Consider the following 18992-nt stretch of genomic DNA (forward strand, 5'->3'; position numbering starts at 1 on the left):
AGCTTCTCCAAGTATTGGCTTGCCTCTGCCTCCTCGAATCCCAAGTAAGTGTTCAGAGTGCTAGGGTCAAATCTGACTTTCAAATTTCTCACTTTGGTCACCTTGGCACCCTTCTTGATGTGTGCCACATTGGCATAAAACTCTCGTACCAAGTTCTCTTTGGCATCCATAACACTCTGGGTAAACCGCATCCACCCCTTGAGCTCCCTGAACTGCTTAAGGACATTTGGAGAATGTGTAGAGGAGGGCTCTGAACCCTGACTACCGACATCGGAACCCTCAGAAAAACTTGTTGTGGTGGAGGGTTCGTTGCACAGTTGGTATCTCCCAGTGAATTTTGGTGGTTGGGACTGGGCCTCAGGCTGTACCTCTACTTAGTGACCCTCGGAGGCTTCCCTAGACGGGACAGACGAGCTTGATTTTGAGGGCTTTGTGGCCCTACCTCTCCCAATGGTCGGCTCTTTGGTTGTTGCTTTTGATTGCACTCCAGAGGTTGAGTGTCATTTCCTCGGCCTCGGGAAGGTTCACCCATCCCTTTAGATGTATCACCTCTGCCTCGTGATCGAACCATTGTCTGCAATACAAAGCACATAAGTCAGTTAAAGTTCATAAGCATGTTAACAGTTGCAGGAAATCAGTGCACAAAAAGAGACTGTGCGGACTAAACAATACTGAGTGCGGCCGTAGACTGCCTTGTTCGGACCGCATAATTTCAAAGTGCGGTCACACATACTGAAGTGTGGACCGCACAATTTTGAGTGCGGCCGCACAAAACCAGGTTCAGACTACTAGTTCTCTGAAGTTCAGAAGTGCGGTCGCACATATTTTTCCGCAAATCGCACAATGTTTTTGCGGACTGCACAATTTTGAGTGTGGCCGCACAAAACCAAGTTCAGACTACTGGTTCTCTGAAGTTCAGAAGTGCGGTCACACATATATTTTTGCGGAACGCACAATTTTTCTACGGACCGCACAATTTTGAGTGCGGTCCCACTTTTCATGTATCACATTTTGCCCTAACTCAAGATATGCGGACCGCATAATTTTTTGTGAGGCCGCACAATCAAAAAATAAAAACGGCACTGACTTAGGTTTTGCAATTCTTTGCATAATTTAAACATGGTATTTGCAAATTAAACATGATGAATGATCTACCCAGTCCCCAATGAGCACACATGAAGAACATTTGACATTTTAGGCCTAAAAATAACTATACTAATTATGAACAAAAACTAATAAATAAATAAATAATCTGAACATGGATTGAACATACCACTGATGAAGGATGTAGGTAAGAATCTACACTGATGAAATGAATCTGGATTGTGAGGTACTTTGTGTGCACTGTGCTTGCTTAGGTCTCAAAAGTTCAGAGTGTGTAAAGTTGTGAATAGTGCAATGAGGTCCTATTTATAGGTTGACCAAAGTTGGTCAAAATTGAAGTTGAGTGCGGCCGCACAATTTTGAGTGCGGTCCGCACTCTTTACCTGAACATTGCTGAAGTTCTGTGGTCCGCACAAAAGTGATTGCGGCCGCTGACTCTTTACCTGAACCTTGCTGAAGTTCTATGGTCCGCACAAAAGTGAGTGCGGCCGCAGAAATTTGTGCGATCCGCACGATTTTGTGTGCGGCCGCAGAATGGCCTTTTCTATGCAGTTCAAAACTTTAGAGAGTTGGATTTTTGGGTCTCCAGTTGTGTGGCCGCACAAAGAATTGTGCGGCCGCAGATTCTTCTCTGTTGTGGCATACAAAACTGTGCGGTCCGTATTTTTTTTCAACACTTGGCCAATTTTTTCGAACACAGTACCTGCAATGCACGCATTCCTGCAATTCACTTCAAAACCAGTTAGATCAATATAAAACCTATCTAAAAAGAAGAAAATAAAAAAAAATAAAAAAAAACATGGGTTGCCTCCCAAGAAGCGCTTGATTAACGTCGCGGCACGACGCAAATTACTATCGATCACTTGAAATGAATTAACGTCACGACGTGGCCATCATCAACTTTGCCAAGATAATGCTTTACCCTGTGACCATTGACTCTAAACACTTCATTGTTTTTGTTCTTCATGTCTAATGCACCAAAGGGTGTCACATTCACAATCTCAAACACCACTCCACTTAGACTTCAACTTTCCCGGGAACATTCGAAGCACCGTCTGTGAAAAGGGTCCATACCCCCGATGATGTACCCAATTTTAACAAGAGTTCCTTTTTGACTTCGGGTACGAGGGTTGGCGTGAAATCGGCCACGAAGTCCGCTAAAATTTGAGACTTGATGGCCGTCCGGGGTTGATATTCGATATCGTACCCACTGAGTTCGACGGCCCATTTGGCCAATCGGCCCGATAGTTCGGGTTTATTCAAAATATTATGAAGTGGGTAAATGGTTAATATGCATATGGGGTGACATTGAAAGTATGGTCTTAACTTTCTAGAGGCGCTTATCAGTGCAAGTGCCAATTTCTCCAAATGTGGATATCTAGTTTCTGCTTCTCCTAAGGTTCGACTTACATAATAAACGGAAAATTGAGTACCTTGCTCTTCCCGAACTAGGACACCACTTACTGTGATTTCTGGAATTGAACAATAACACAAGATCACCTTCTTTGAACTCCTTGTTCCAGATGTACTTATCATGGAGGTACTTCATATTGTCCTTATATAAGTACGAACTTGTATAAGCATGGTACCGGAATTCATCAAGCTCGTTCAATTGTGCCACCCTTAAGTTGGCGGCGATATCCCATTCAAAATTAAGCTTTTTCAATGCCCACATAGCCTTGTGCTCAAGTTCCACCGGAAGGTGACAAGCTTTCCCGAACACTAACCGGTATGGAGACATACCAATCGGTGTTTTGTAAGCCATCCTATAAGCCCAAAGAGCATCATCAAGTTTCTTTGACCAATCCGTCCGGTTGGCATTCACTATCTTTGACAAAATACTCTTGATCTTCCGGTTGGAGACTTACACTTTCCCGTTTTCTTGAGGATGATAGGGGGTCGAGACTTTGTGAGTGACACCATACTTGGTGAGTAAGGTATCAAAAGCTTTGTTGCAAAAGTGCGATCCCCCATCACTAATAATGGCCCTTAGAGTACCAAATCTTGTGAAGATGTTCCTTTTCAAAAATGCCACCACACTTCGAGCTTCATTATTGGGTAAATCCACGACTTCAACCCACTTTGATACATAATCCACAGCTACCAAAATGTAAGTGTTCCCACAAGAGCTCACGAACGGACCCATGAAATCAATGCCCCACACATCAAAAATGTCAATCTCCAAGATGGTGGTGAGGGGCATCTCATTTTTCTTAGAAATCCCACCGGCCCTTTGACATTCATCACAATGCTTGACGAGATTGCTAGCGTCTTTGTAAAGAGTAGGCCAATAAAATCCACAACTCAACACTTTTGTTGCCATTTTAGCTCCACCGTGGTGACCACCATATGGTGAAGATTGGCAAGCCTTAAGAATTTCCACTTGTTCTTTCTCCGCTACACATCATCGAATCACACCATTGGTACAAATCCGGAAGAGATACGGCTCATCCCAATAATAGTCAAGGCAATCTCGTTTGAGATTCTTTCTTTGGTTTGAAGAGAACTCATTCGGTACAATATCACTCACAAGATAATTTGCTAAGTCGGCGAACCATGGCATCCCGGTCATTGAAATGGCTAGAAGTTGCTCGTTAGGGAAGGAATCATTTATCTCAAGGCCGTCATGTGGCCTCCCCTCCTCCTACAAATGAGACAAGTGGTATGCCACTTGGTTTTCACAACCCTTGCGGTCTCGAATCTCTAGATCAAACTCTTGCAATAGAAGCACCCACCGCATTAACCTTGTCTTTGAATCCTTTTTGCTCATTAAGTACCGAAGCACCGCATGATCGGTGTGGACAATCACCTTTGTACCCATCAAGTACGGGCGGAACTTCTCCATAGCAAAGACAATAGCAAGTAGCTCTTTTTCGGTCACTATGTAGTTGACCTGGGCATCATTCATAGTCTTGCTAGCATAATAGACCGGATAGAAGATTTTGTTGATACGTTGCCCCAAAACTGCTACAACCACCACATTACTTGCATCACACATGAGCTCGAAAGGCAAGCTCCAATCTGGTGCGGTGATAATGGGAGTAGTAGTCAATTTGAACTTGAGCAATTCGAATGCCTTCATACAGTTCTCGTTGAAATGGAACTTGGCATCCTTCTCTAACAGTTTACACAAGGGGTTCACCACTTTGGAAAAATCCTTGATGAATCGGCAATAGAACCCTGTATGACCCAAGAAGCTCCTCACTCCCTTCACGGATGTAGGGGTGGGAGTTTAGAGATCACCTCTATTTTGGCCTTGACGACCTCAATACCATGCTTTGAAATTTTGTGGTCGAGGACAATGCCTTCCTCGACCATGAAGTGACATTTCTCCCAATTCAAAATCAAGTTTGCCTCCTCACATCTTGCCAAGACCTTATCCAAGTTGTTCAAGCAATCATCAAAAGAATTTCTGACCACTGAAAAGTCATCCATGAAGACCTCAAGAAAATCCTCCACCGTGTCGGTAAAGATAGCCATCATACACCGTTGAAAAGTCGATGGTGCCTTGCATAAGCCAAATGGAATTCGCGAGAATGCGAACGTACCATAGGGACAAGTGAAAGTAGTCTTATCTTGGACCTCTGGAGCAATAAGAATTTGATTGTAGCCGGAATATCCATCAAGGAAATAATAGAAAGCTCGACCGGCCAACCTATCAAGCATTTGATCAAGGAATGGGAGTGGGAAATGATCTTTCCGAGTGACTTTGTTGAGCTTCCGATAGTCCATACACACTCTCCACCAGGTCACCGTTCTTGTGGGGATCAACTCGTTCTTGTCATTTGTGACCACAGTCATGCCCCCTTTCTTTGGGACACACTACACCGGAGAGGTCCACGAGCTATCGAAAATGGGGTAAAGAACCCTGACATCCAACCATTTTATGATCTCCTTCTTCACCACCTCTTGCATTGCTTCATTTAATCTTCTTTGATGTTCAACGGAGGGTTTGGCATCCTCCTCCAAAATAATCTTGTGCATGCAAAAGGCGGGGCTTATACCCCGAATGTCCGCCAATGTCCATCCTATAGCTTTCTTCCTCTTTTGTAGCACCGCCAAAGTAGAGTCTACCTGCACGTTAGTCAAACAAGAAGAAAGAATAACCGGTAAAGTAGAACAAGGGCCAAGGAATTCATACCTAAGATGTGGAGGCAATGGCTTTAACTCCAAAGTGGCAGGCTCCTCGATTGAAGAGCTTTGTTGGAGGAGTCTTCCGGTTCTCAAGATCTAAGGACAATTTTTGAGGTTCATAAGTGTACGACCTCATTCCTTACAATGCATTTACACATTCCACATAGCCTTCCTTCTCATAATCATCATGATTAAGCAATATGGCCTCCAAAGTATCATCAACATTCATCATGGAACTAGCATCATCAACAATACCTCGGTCAATAAGTCCACAAATGAACAAACTTTATTGCTATTCGGTTGCCTCATAGATTTGCATACATGGAAAACCACCTTATCATCGCCCACCCGGAAGGTGAGATCACCGGCTTCCATATCAACAAGAGCCTTCCCCATAGCAAGGAAAGGTCTACCCAAGATAATAGGTACCCCATAGTCCACTTCGCAATCAAGAATCACAAAGTCCGTCGGGAGGATAAACTTATCAATATGAAACAACACATCATCAATAATACCCAATGGTCTCTTCATAGTACGATCCGCTATTTGTAACCTCATAGATATGGGTCTTGGTTTCCCAATTTCGAAAGTTTTGAACACCGATAGGGCCAAGTTGATACTCGCCCCAAGATCACATAAGCAAAGTATGCACTTCCAATAGTGCAAGGGATTGTGAAAGCGCCGGGATTTTTCAATTTCGGAGCCATTGAGTGCACAGTAGCACCCACTTGATGTGTCATCTTAATAGTCTCACAATTCATTGATCTTTTCTTTGTCACCAAATCCTTCATGAGCTTTGCATAGCCGGGCATTTGTTCCAACGCCTCAACCAATGGCACATTAATGGATAAGCTTTTCATCATGTCAATAAACTTCTTGAATTGGGTCTCGCTATTTTGCTTGGAAAGCCTTTGAGGGTATGAAGGAGGAGGCCTTGGCATTGGTGCCTTAGCTTTTGGCACTATCGGTTCTGGTATGTCAATCACGTGTTCCCTAGACGGGTTCACTTCTTCTTGAGTCTCCTCCACATTTTCATCAATATCAATTCTCACTTCATCATTATCTTGAACCACATTGCTTGGAATTTCATCTTATTGAATCACTACATCATCATCCACAATTCTTCTTTGGTTTGAGGTTGTTGCCTCCCCACCTTTTCCACTCCTTGTGGTTACGGCCACGGCATGTCCTATGTTGTTCCCACCATTCGGGTTAACCACCGTGTCACTAGGTAGTACCCCCTTAGGTCGAGTGTTTAAAGCTTGCGAGATTTTCCCTAATTGAACCTCCAAATTGCGGATTGAAGTGTTGTGAGAGGCTAGTTGAGCATCGGAGTCGGTATTTTTCTCCATCATTTATTTGAACATATTTTCAATCCGTCCCATATCATTATTAGAAGAGATATAACCATGAGACGAATAAGGAGGCGGGTTGCTTGGTTGTTGACACATCGGGGGCTTTGAAAGCCCGACCCCCGATTCCCTTGGTTATTATTCCAACCCCATTGGTTGTTGCCTCCCCAATATCCTTGATTGTTGCCACCCCAATTTCCTTGGTTGCCTTGATTATTCCAATTGCCTTGATTATTGTTATTGTTCCAATTACCTTGATTGTTGTTACCACCACACCAATTGCCTTGGTGGTTTTGATTGTTCCAATTTCCTTGATTTCCTTGAGAGCGTCATTGTTGTTGATTCGGGCCTTGAGAGTTGTTTCTTTACCCTTAGTAGTTGTTCATATATTTCACTTCTTCCTCTTGCTCATTGTATGATTCATCTTGGTCAAACCCACTATCATCTTGCACAAATTGTTCCACACAGTTTTGCACTTGTTGACCCTTTTGCCTTCGCTTGTTCACCATCATGTTGACACCTTCCATTGCATTTAATTGCTTAGGACCTTGAACTTGTTGAAGTTGAGCTTTGTCTAATTGATTCATTATTGTGGTCAACTCGGCAATTGCTTGCCCATGATCATGCAATTCTTTGTATAGGTGAATCATATTTGGATCACCTTGAGGAACATTGGCTCTACTTTGCCATGCCGATGAAGTATCCGCCATTTCATCTAAGATCTCACAAGCTTCAGTATATGGTGTTGTCATGAAATTCCCACCAGCAAGTTGGTTGACCATGCATTGATTGGTAGTATTGATCCCTCTGTAGAAGGTTTGTTGAATCATAGCCTCAGTCATGTCATTATTCGAGCACTCTTTCACCATAGTACGGTACCTCTCCCAAATATCGTGCAAAGGCTCATTGGGTTCTTGCTTGAATACTAGAATCTCATCTCGAAGAGTAGCCATATGCCCAGGAGAAAAGAACTTGGCAATGAATTTTTCTGCCAATTCATCCCATGTATGGATAGAATAGTTTGGCAATCTTTCTAACCAATCCAAGGCTTTCCCCCGTAGAGAGAGGGGAAATATCCTCAACCTTAGAGCATCCTCGGAGATGTTGGTCTATTTATTCCCCCAGCAAGTGTCCACAAACCCCTTCAAGTGTTTGTATGCATTTTGACTCGGAGCCCCGGTGAAGAATCCCCGTTGCTCTAGCAATGTGAGCATAACATTGGTAATCTGGAAGTTTCCCGCCCTAATGCGGGGCGGGAATATGGCACTTGCGTATCCGTCACAACCCGAAATTCCCACCTTCGGACCGTGATGGCGCCTAATATTTCACTTGCTAGGCAAGCCAACGTTAGAATAATATTATCTATTTTTAAAACAATTTTTAAATTTATTAATAATCAAAGAACAAATGCGGAAGTAAAGTTTAAAATATAGTGAATAATCCATAAAAACAACGGTATCTAAATACCATCCCAGAATTGGTGTCACAAGTGCACGAGCTTGTAGAATAATATAAATAAAGGTCTGAATAAAATAAAGCTTTCAGGAAAAAAGCACACAGCTAAAGTAAATTAGATGGGGACTTCAGAACTGCGAAAGCCGTGCAGTTATACCTCAAGTCTCCTCTGAGTAGCTGAAATCCGAGCAAGTTTATGGTACGCCACTGGGACCAACTGCGAAATCTGTACAAGAAGTGCAGAGTGTAGTATCTTTACAACCGACCCCATGTACTGGTAAGTGCTGAGCCTAACCTCGACGAAGTAGTGATGAGGCTAAGGCGGTTCACTTACATTAACCTGTACGCAATATTAATAACAACAACAAATAATAGAAATAAATCAGGTAACTCATTTATAATAATTGAAGCCAACTCAGCAGTCATAATCCATTATTATGTCAACCAAATCGGTTGCAGCGTGCAACCCGCTCTCACAACATATTCACATTCCATTCTGTTGCAACGTGCAACCCGCTCTCCCAATATATTCCTTTTAATCAAGTCTGTCATATATTTATTTCAATCAAATATATACAGACTTTTAAATAAGTCTGTTACGGCGTGCAGTCCAATCCCCCAATAGATAGACTTTTAAATAAGTCTGTTGCGGCGTGCAATCCGATCCCCCAATATTGACTTTTTAATATATTTATTTCAATCAAGTATATATATAGATTTTAAATAAGTCTGTTGCGGCGTGCAATCCGATCCCCCAATATTGACTTTTAAATAAGTCTATTGTGGCGTGCAATCTGATCCCCCAATATTGACTTTTAAATAAGTCTATTTCAGCGTGCAATCCGATCCCCCAATATTGACTGGTAAATAAGTCTATTGCGGCGTGCAACCCGTTCCCCCAATATATATATATATATAACTTTAAACAGCTCATAATGTAAATAAAAATTACTTCAATAAATACCACGTCCAATGAGAAACTATTAAGCATTAAGGCACATAATAATTATAATTTATTTATGAACAAACAATGGCAATAATAATTTATTTTAGAAATCAGGGAGAAAATAGACACTTTAATATTTAATATGCTAAATGTCAAGTAGCAATTAGTGCACATAATTCAAATAAGCATGCAGCAATTATTACAGGAATTTAAGAATTAATATTTGGCAAAGAATAGGAGAGAAATAATTATTATAACAATTAATTTATGTATTAAAACAAATAAAGGATTTTCAAATAATTACGCAAACAATTAATTTGACGACGTATAGGCACTCGTCACCTCGCCTATATGTCGTTCATATGCATTTCATATAACAAATAATTTAAGGGTTCTATTCCCTCAAGTCAAGATTAATCACGACACTTACCTCGCTTTGCAATTCCAATCAATTACTCAACCACAACTTTTCCTTTTAAATTTGTCTCCAAAAGCTTCAAATCGATTCATAAACAATTCAATATACTCAATACGAATCATAGGAATTAATTCCATATGAATTTAATAATTTTTCGGATAAAATTCCGAAATTCATTAAAATATTCGACAGTGGGACCCACATCTCAAATTCCAAAAAAAACTTGCAAAATCGAAATATCCGTTCCGCTACGAGTTCAACCATACAAAAATTATCCAATTCCGATATCAAATGGACCTTCAAATCTTAAATTTTTATTTTTTAGAAGATTTTAGAAAAATCTGATTTTTCTTCCATAAATTCACGGATTCATGATATAAACGAGTATAGAATCATGAAATATAATCAATATAGGATAAGAAATACTTACCCCAATGTTTTCCGTGAAAATCGCCCAAAAATCCGTCTTAACCGAGCTCAAAACGACCAAAATGTGAAAATAATATCGGACTTTTCGATATATACACTGCCCAGGCATTTCCGCACCTGCGGTGCCTGGACTCGCATCTGCGAGAAAAATCTCGCATCTGCAAAATGGGGTTGCCAAGCGAGGTCTCGCAGCCTTCCGCTTCTGCGGACGCGCAGGTGCCTGTAAGTTTTCGCACCTGCAGACCTTTGCCCAGCCTGCCCAGGCCGCTTATGCGATAGAAGGCTCGCTTTTGCGAGCTCGCACCTGCGGTCAAAAATCCGCAGGTGCGATTACAACAGAAGGCAAAATTTCAGATTTTGTATAAGTCCAATTCTTATTCCGATTTCGATTCGAGTCACACTCGGGGTACTTGGGACCCCATCCGAATATACCAACAAGTCCCGTAACATAATACGGACTTACTCGGGGTCAAAAATCACATCAAACAACGCTGAAATTATAATTCACACCCCGATTCGAACTTTGAGTTTTAAACTTTTCATTTGCAAATCTCATGCCAAAACATATTAAATGAATCCGGAATGACTTCAAATTTGGCACACAAGTCCTAAATAACATAACGGAGCTATTCAAATTTTCAGAATCGGATTCCGGCTCCGATATCAAAAAGTCAACCCCGTGGTCAATCTTGGAAGTCTTTAGCCTTTAAATTGCTAGTTCCGTTAAATGGTCATAACTTGAGCTAGGGACCTCCAAATTAAATTCCGGGCATACGCCCAAGTCCCAAATCACAATACGAAGCTACCGGAACTGTCAAAATACTGATCCGGATTCGTTTGCTAAAAATGTTGATCAAAGTCAACTCAATTGAGTTTTAAAGCTCTATTTCACATTTTATTCCATTTTTCACATGAAAACTTTCCAAAAAATTTTACGGACTGCGCACGCAAGTCGAAGAATGATAAATGGTTCTTTTCGAGGTCTTAGAACAAAGAATTACTTAATAAATTTAAAGATGACATTTTGGGTCATCACATTCTCCACCTCTAAAACAAACTTTCGTCCTCGAACGGAGTTAGAAAAAGTGCCTGAGCTGGAGAAAAGGTGTGAATATTTACTCCGCATGTCCGACTCGGACTCCCAGGTAGATGCCTCTACCGGCTGATCTCTCCATTGCACCCGAACTAAAGGATAACTCTTAGACCTCAACTGTCGGACCTGCCGGGCTAGAATAGCCACCGGCTCCTCCTCGTAAGTCAAATCTTTGTCCAATTGGACTGAGCTGAAATCTAACACATGGGACGGATCACCATGATATTTTCGGAGCATAGACACATGGAACACCGGATGAACCGCTGATAAACTAGGTGGTAATGCAAGCCTGTAGGCTACTTCACCCACCCTTTCAAGAATTTCAAAGGGTCCGATATACCTAGGGCTCAACTTGCCCTTCTTTCCGAACCTCATTACACCTTTCATAGGTGAAACCCAGAGCAATATTCTTTCTCCAACCATTAATACAATATCACAAACTTTACGGTCGGCATAACTCTTTTGCCTAGACTGAGTTGTGCGAAGTCAATCCTGAATAATCTTGACCTTATCCAAGGCATCCTGTACCAAATCGGTACCCAATAATCGAGCCTCTCCCAGTTTAAACCAGCCAATTGGCGAACGGCACCGCCTTCCGTATAATTCCTCATATGGATCCATTTGAATGCTCGACTTGTAGCTATTATTATAAGAAAACTCTGCAAGTGGCAAGAAATGATCTCAAGAATCTCCAAATTCTATAACACAAGCGCGGAGCATATCTTCCAATATCTGAATAGTGCGCTCTGACTGTCCGTCTGTCTATGGATGAAATGTTGTACTCAACTCCACTCGCGTGCCTAACTCATGTTGTACAGCCTTCCAAAAATGTGAGGTAAACTGCGTACCTCGATCTGAAATAATAGACACGGGCACACCGTGAAGGCGGACAATCTCACGAATGTAAATTTCTGCTAACCTCTCTGAAGAATAGGTAACTACCAATGGAATGAAATGTGCTGACTTGGTCAACCTGTCCACAATGACCCAAACTGCGTCAAATTTTCTCTGAGTTCGTGGGAGCCTAACAACAAAATCCATAGTGATACGCTCCCACTTCCACTCAGGGATTTCTAACTTCTGAAGTAAACCACCCGGTCTCTGATGCTCGTACTTAAATTGCTGACAATTCAGACACCGAGCTACATATGCAACTATATCCTTTTTCATTCTCCTCCACCAATAATGTTGCTACAAATCTTGATACATGTTGGTGGTACCTGGATGAATAGAATACCTGGAACTGTGTGCTTCTTCAAGAATTAATTCACGAAACCCATCCACATTAGGCACACAAATACGACCCTGCATTCGCAGAACCCCATCTTCCCCCACAGCAACCTGTTTGGCATCATCATGCCGCACCGTGTCCTTAAGTACAAGTAAATGAGGATTATCATACTGCCTCTCTCTGATGCGCTCATATAAAGAAGACCGAGCGACTGTGCAAGCTAGAACCCGACTGGGTTTTGAAACATCTAACCTCATGAACAGATTAGCCAAAGTCTGAACATCTGCAGCTAATGGCCTCTCACCAGCCGGAATATATGCAAGACTGCCCATACTCACAACCTTTCTACTCATAGTATCGGCCACCACATTGGCCTTTCCGGGGTGATACAAAATGGTGATATCATAGTCTTTCAACAACTCCAACCATCTTCTCTGCCTCAAATAAAGATCCTTTTGTTCGAACAGAAACTGAAGGCTACGATGATCAGTAAATACCCCACACGAGACACCGTAGAGGTAATGCCTCCAAATCTTCAGCGCATGAATAATGGCTACCAATTCTAAGTCATGAAAAGGATAATTCTTCTCGTGAACTTTCAAATGCCGCGACGCATATGCAATTACCTTGCCATCTTGCATTAATACTGCACCAAGCCCAATGTGAGATGCGTCATAATATACCGTATACAATCCCGAACATGTGGGTAATACCAACACTGGCGCCGTAATCAAAGCGTTCTTGAGCTTCTAAAAGCTCAACTCACACTGACTATCTGAATGGGACACCTTTCTGGGTCAATCTGGTCAATGGGCTTGCTATAGATGAAAACCCTTACACGAACCGACGATAATAACCTGCTAAACCCAGGAAACTCTGGATTTCTGTAACAGAAGTAGGTCTAGGCCAACTCTGAACAACCTCAATCTTCTTAGGATCCACCTTTATGCCTTCTGTCGATACAACATGCCCCAAAAAGGCAACTGAGTCTAACCAAAACTCATATTTTGAAAACTTGGCATATAACTGAATATTCTTCAAGGTGTGAAACACACTTCGAAGATGTTGCTCATGCTCCTCTCGACTGCTGGAGTAAATCAAGATATCATCAATGAATACAACCACAAAAGAATCCAAATAAGACTTGAACACACGATTCATCAAATCCATAAATGCTGCTGGGGCATTTGTCAACCCAAATGACATCACTAGGAATTCGTAATGCCCATACCGAGTTCGAAAAGCTGTTTTAGGGACATCAGATGCCCTAATCTTCAACTGATGGTAACCAGACCTCAAATCGATCTTTGAAAATACCTTGGCACCCTGAAGCTGATCAAATAAGTCATCAATTCTTGGCAGCGGATATTTGTTTTTGATAGTGGCCTTATTCAACTACCGATAATCTATACACATCGGCATAGAACAATCTTTCTTCTTTACAATAATACTGGTGCACCCCAGGGCGAGACACTGGGTCTAATGAATCCCTGATCAAGCAAGTCTTGTAACTGCTCTTTCAATTCTTTCAACTCTGGCGGGGCCATACGGTATGGTGGAATAGAAATGGGCTGAGTGCCCGGAGCCAAATCAATACAGAAGTCAATATCTCTGTCGGGTGGCATCCCCGGCAAATTTGCAAGAAATACTTCTGGAAATTCACGAACAACTGGTACTGAGTTCATAGAAGGGACATCCGCACTGGGATCGCTAATATCAGCCAAATAGGCTAGACACCCTTTCTCTACCGTACGCCGAGTTGTCATATAAGAAATAACCCTGCTGGCAGAATGGCCAGGAGTTCCTTTCCACTCTAACCGAGGTAACCCCGGCATAACTAGGGTCACTGTCTTGGCATGACAATCCAATATAGCATGATAAGGGGACAACCAATCCATACCCAAGATGACATCAAAATCTACCATATCAAGAAGTAGAAGATCCACACTAGTCTCAAGATCACCAATAGTAACCACACACGAACGATAGACATGATCCACTACAACAGAGTCTCCCACCGGTGTAGATACACACACAGAAGCACTCAGAGAATCACAAGGCACAACCAAATATAAAGCAAAACAGGAGGACACATAGGAATATGTAGATCCTGGATAAAATAAGTCTATTGCGGCGTGCAATCCAATCCCCCCAATATTGACTTTTAAATAAGTCTATTGCGGCGTGCAATCCGATCCCCTAATATTGACTTTTAAATAAGTCTATTGCGGCGTGCAAATCCGATCCCCCAATATAGATATATTTACTTTCATTTTCGTTGCGGCGTGCAACCCGTTCCCCAATATATATATATATATATATATATATATATATATATATATATATATATATATATATATATATATATATATACACACACACACACACACACACACACTCATAATGTAAATAAAAATTACTCCAATAAATACCACGTCCAATAAGCACACAATAATTATAATTTATTTATGAACAAACAATGGCAATAACAATTTATTTTGAAAATCGGGGAGAAAATAGACACTTTAATATTTAATATGCTAAATGTGAAGTAGCAATTAGTGCACATAATTCAAATAAGCATGTAGCAATTATTACAGGAATTTAAGAATTAATATTTGGCAAAGAATAGGAGAGAAACAATTATTATAACAATTAATTCATGTATTAAAACAAATTTAGGATTTTTAAATAATTATGCAAATAATTAATTTAACGACGTATAGGCACTCGTCACCTCGCCTATATGTCGTTCATATGCATTTCACATAATAAATAATTTAAGGATTCTATTCCCTCAAGTCAAGATTAACCACGATACTTACCTCGCTTTGCAATTCCAATCAATTACTCAACCACAGCTTTTCCTTTTAAATTTATCTCCAAAAGCTTCAAATCTATTCATAAACAAATGAATATACTCAATACGAATCATAGGAATTAATTCCATATGAATTTAATAATTTTTCGGATAAAAATCTTAAATTCATTAAAATATTCGACAGTGGGACCCACGTCTAAAATTCTGGAAAAACTTGCAAAATTCGAACACCCGTTCCGCTACGAGTTCAACCATACAAAAATTATCCAATTTCGATATCAAATGGACCTTCAAATCTTAAATTTTTATTTTTTGGAAGATTTTAGAAAAATCTGATTTTTCTTCCATAAATTCACGGATTCATGATATAAACGAGTATGAAGTCATGAAATATGATCAATATAGGATAAGAAATACTTACCCCAATATTTCCCGTGAAAATCGCCCAAAAATCCGCCTTAACTGAACTCAAAACGACCAAAATGTGAAAATAATATCGGACTCTTCGATATATACACTGCCCAGACATTTCTGCACCTGCGGTGCCTGGACTCGCACATGCGAGCTCACATCTACGCAAAAAATCTCGCATCTACGAAATGGGGCTGCCAGGCGAGGCCTCGCACCTGCGGAGGAAAAATGCGCACCTGCGCTACCTTTCGCTTCTGCGATTGCCAAGTCCGCTTCTGCGGACGCGCGGGTGCGTGCAAGTTTCCGCACCTGCGGACCTTTGCCCAGCCTGCCCCGGCCGCTTCTGTGATGGAAGGCTCGCTTTTGCGAGCTCGCACCTGCAGTCAAAAATTCGCAGGTGCGATTACAACAGAAGGCAAAATTTTAGATTTTGCTTAAGTCCAATTCTTGTTCCGATTTCGATTCGAGTCACACTCGGGGTACTTGGGACCCTGTACGAATATACCAACAAGTCTCGTAACATAATACGTACTTACTCGGGGTCAAAAATCATGTCAAACAATGCTAAAATTATAATTTACACCCCGATTCGAACTTTGAGTTTTAAACTTTTCCATTTGCAAATCTCATGCCAAAACATATTAAATGAATCCAGAATGACATCAAATCTATCAAGTCCTAAATGACATAACGGAGCTATTCAGATTTCCAGAATCAGATTTTGGCTCCGATATCAAAAAGTCAACCCCGTGGTCAAACTTGGAAGTCTTTAACCTTTAAATTGCTAGTACCGTTAAATGGTCATAACTTAAGCTAGGGACCTCCAAATTAAATTCCGGGCATACGCCCAAGTCCCAATTCACAATACGGAGCTACGAAACTGTCAAAATATTGCTCCAGGTCCGTTTGCTAAAAATATTGACCAAAGTCAACTCAGTTATGTTTTAAAGCTCTATTTTATATTTTAATCCATTTTTCACATGAAAACTTTTCGGAAAATTTTACGGACTACGCACGCAAGTCGAGAAATGATAAATAGTGATTTTTGAGGTCTTGGAATATAGAATTACTTATTAAATTGAAAGATGATAATTTGGGTCATCACAGTATCCTTTGTTTGGAAACACCTGGTGTGGAGCCGCTCTTGGTGGAGGTGGGGGAAGGACGAAAATATTGTCATGAGGCGGTCGGCCTCACCTATTTTCTTGAGGTTCAAGAGGAACCTCCTCACCTTGGTCATCGTCCAATTCCTCCCCCAAAGACAAGTTTCCGAGAGGATCATTGTTGAGAGCCATTTTTGTACCTACAATCGATTCACAAAAAGGTTAGTAAATCGGAAGGAAAATAAGACAAGTCATACACAAAACCAAATATATAGCTAAATCCGTTTTTATCTCCCCGGCAATGGAGCCAAAAATTGATGTCGCCCAAATTCACACTACTGATTAGGATTGTGAAGCGGTCGATTCAATTATAATTATCCAACTTTGAGTCGGGGTCGATTCCTCAGAGAGCTTATATTGGATTAGGTATATACTTAGACTAGGTGTATGACGTGCCTAAATTGCACTTCCACATACTTGGTTGTTTCTTTCTACTTCTAAATTTTATGCTATTGTTTGTAAATGTAAAGCTATAGAACGATATTTTTGGTATTGTTGTTTTTCAAGTTTATAAAAGATCAAGGATCGTGACTTCCACCTAGGTGGTTATCTAATGGGTTGTGGGCTTTAGGGCATGTTCCATTGGTCGGGGTGTAATATAAAAATCAACACGCGATTACCCACTCGATACCTCTCGGTAGTTAGAGTGGTTTTGCCCAATTTGGATTTCTCAAGTCCTAATGGGTAATTCACAAAACCGTTGATATATGCTCAAGTCGGGTCTTACTATTTCTAGACATAACCCTTTAATTGGGGTTATCAATTTCTTGAGTTCACCCCAATTTCTTGTTAGCCAAGTTTTCCTAGACTTAGTCTCTCTTTCTCAAGTAGAGACTAAGTCAATTAGGCATGAATCAATATTTGCAACCATTGATTCCTAAATTCAAGCAAGAACTAGGCTAAATATCATACACCCAACCTTAAACAAGCCCTAAATCAAACACCCATTAGGTACCCACACTAGGGTTGGGTCACAACCCTAGCTAGAGATTTAGCTACTCATAGGCAAAAATGAAGAAACTAAGGAAGAAGATAAGATTAAACTCATAATAGATGATAAAGGGATGAAAATCCAATGTTAAAATAATAAACTAATACAAAATTTCCCAAAGCAGTAAAGGAAAAACGGCTATCTTCTTTCTGGAGTTCAAACTTAACCTAAATTTGACAAAAAGAACTATTTATACAAAGCTAAAATTATCGGACAAAATTGCCCCTGCGGAGGTTCTGCGGCCGCACAATTCTGTGTGCGGTCCGCACTTTGAAGTTGGGCTTGACAGGATGGACTTCTGCGGCTGCACAATTCTGGGTTGCGGCCGCACGCCTTCAGATTCTGCAGACCGCACATTTCTGAGTGCGGCCGCACTCTTGAATTTGAGCTTGACATGAAGGACTTCTGGGGACCGTACATTTCTAAGTGCAGCCGCACTCTTGAATTCTGCAGTCACACAATAATAGTGCGGTTTGCACTTCTTCATGGACTCAGAACTCTATCTCTCTGAACCTTATCTTCTGCATCCGCACATTTCTGAATGCAGACGCACTCTTGAATTCTATGACCGCACAATAATAGTACGGTCCACACTTCTTCATGGACTCAGGACTCCGTCTCTCTAAACCTCATCTTCTGCGGCCGCACAATAATTGTGCGGTACGCACTTTGCAAAGGCATTCTATCAGAGGTCCTTCATAGTCTGCGGCCGCACTCAATATTGTGCGGTCCGCACTTAGCTCTTTTTGCTTGGTTTTAGTCCTTGTCCAAAAATACTCCTTCTTGAGTTGAATTTCATCATTTTGGCTCTTTTTCCAATGCTCCTGCAAGTAAGCACATTTTATCAGTTTTCAGGAATACCTTTAAGCATTTTTGAGCTAAAGCTAAAGTAAAAGAGTGCAAATAAGTAGTCAAAATTCCTACTTTTCATCTACATTATTTTTCTTCTTAGGAACTACTACTACAATGGATAGCCAGTATGGATATATTACCTCTCTGACCGAACCGATTTTAAGTAAGCGGGTTACCTCTTCTTTGACGAATTTATTCCTGGCCTCGGCAATAGGGCGCTTCTTCTGTCGTACCGGTGGTACGTTGGGATCCAAACTCAGCTTGTGCACGGCTATTTCTATCGAAATACCTATCAAATCCTCATGCGACCATGCAAAATAATCAACATTAATTTTAAGGAAATCAATAAAACCGGACCGGAGCTCGGGATGCAGTCCTATTCCCAAGTAAAATTTCCTTTCTAAGAATTCTTCAAACAATGCCACTTGCTCTAGTTCCTCTGCGGTGGATTTTGTTGCGTCTGTTTATTTCGGAACTTGGAAATATCTCGGCACCTGATATTGTTCTGACGATTCTGCCCCTGGAATAACCTCTTCTAACTCAGGAGTAGGCGTCGGTTCCTGTAATTGCTATGTCGTGCACTCCTTCCCTT

This window comes from Nicotiana tabacum, chromosome 9 (assembly GCF_000715075.1).
Source record: "Nicotiana tabacum cultivar K326 chromosome 9, ASM71507v2, whole genome shotgun sequence".
Taxonomy (NCBI): domain Eukaryota; kingdom Viridiplantae; phylum Streptophyta; class Magnoliopsida; order Solanales; family Solanaceae; genus Nicotiana; species Nicotiana tabacum.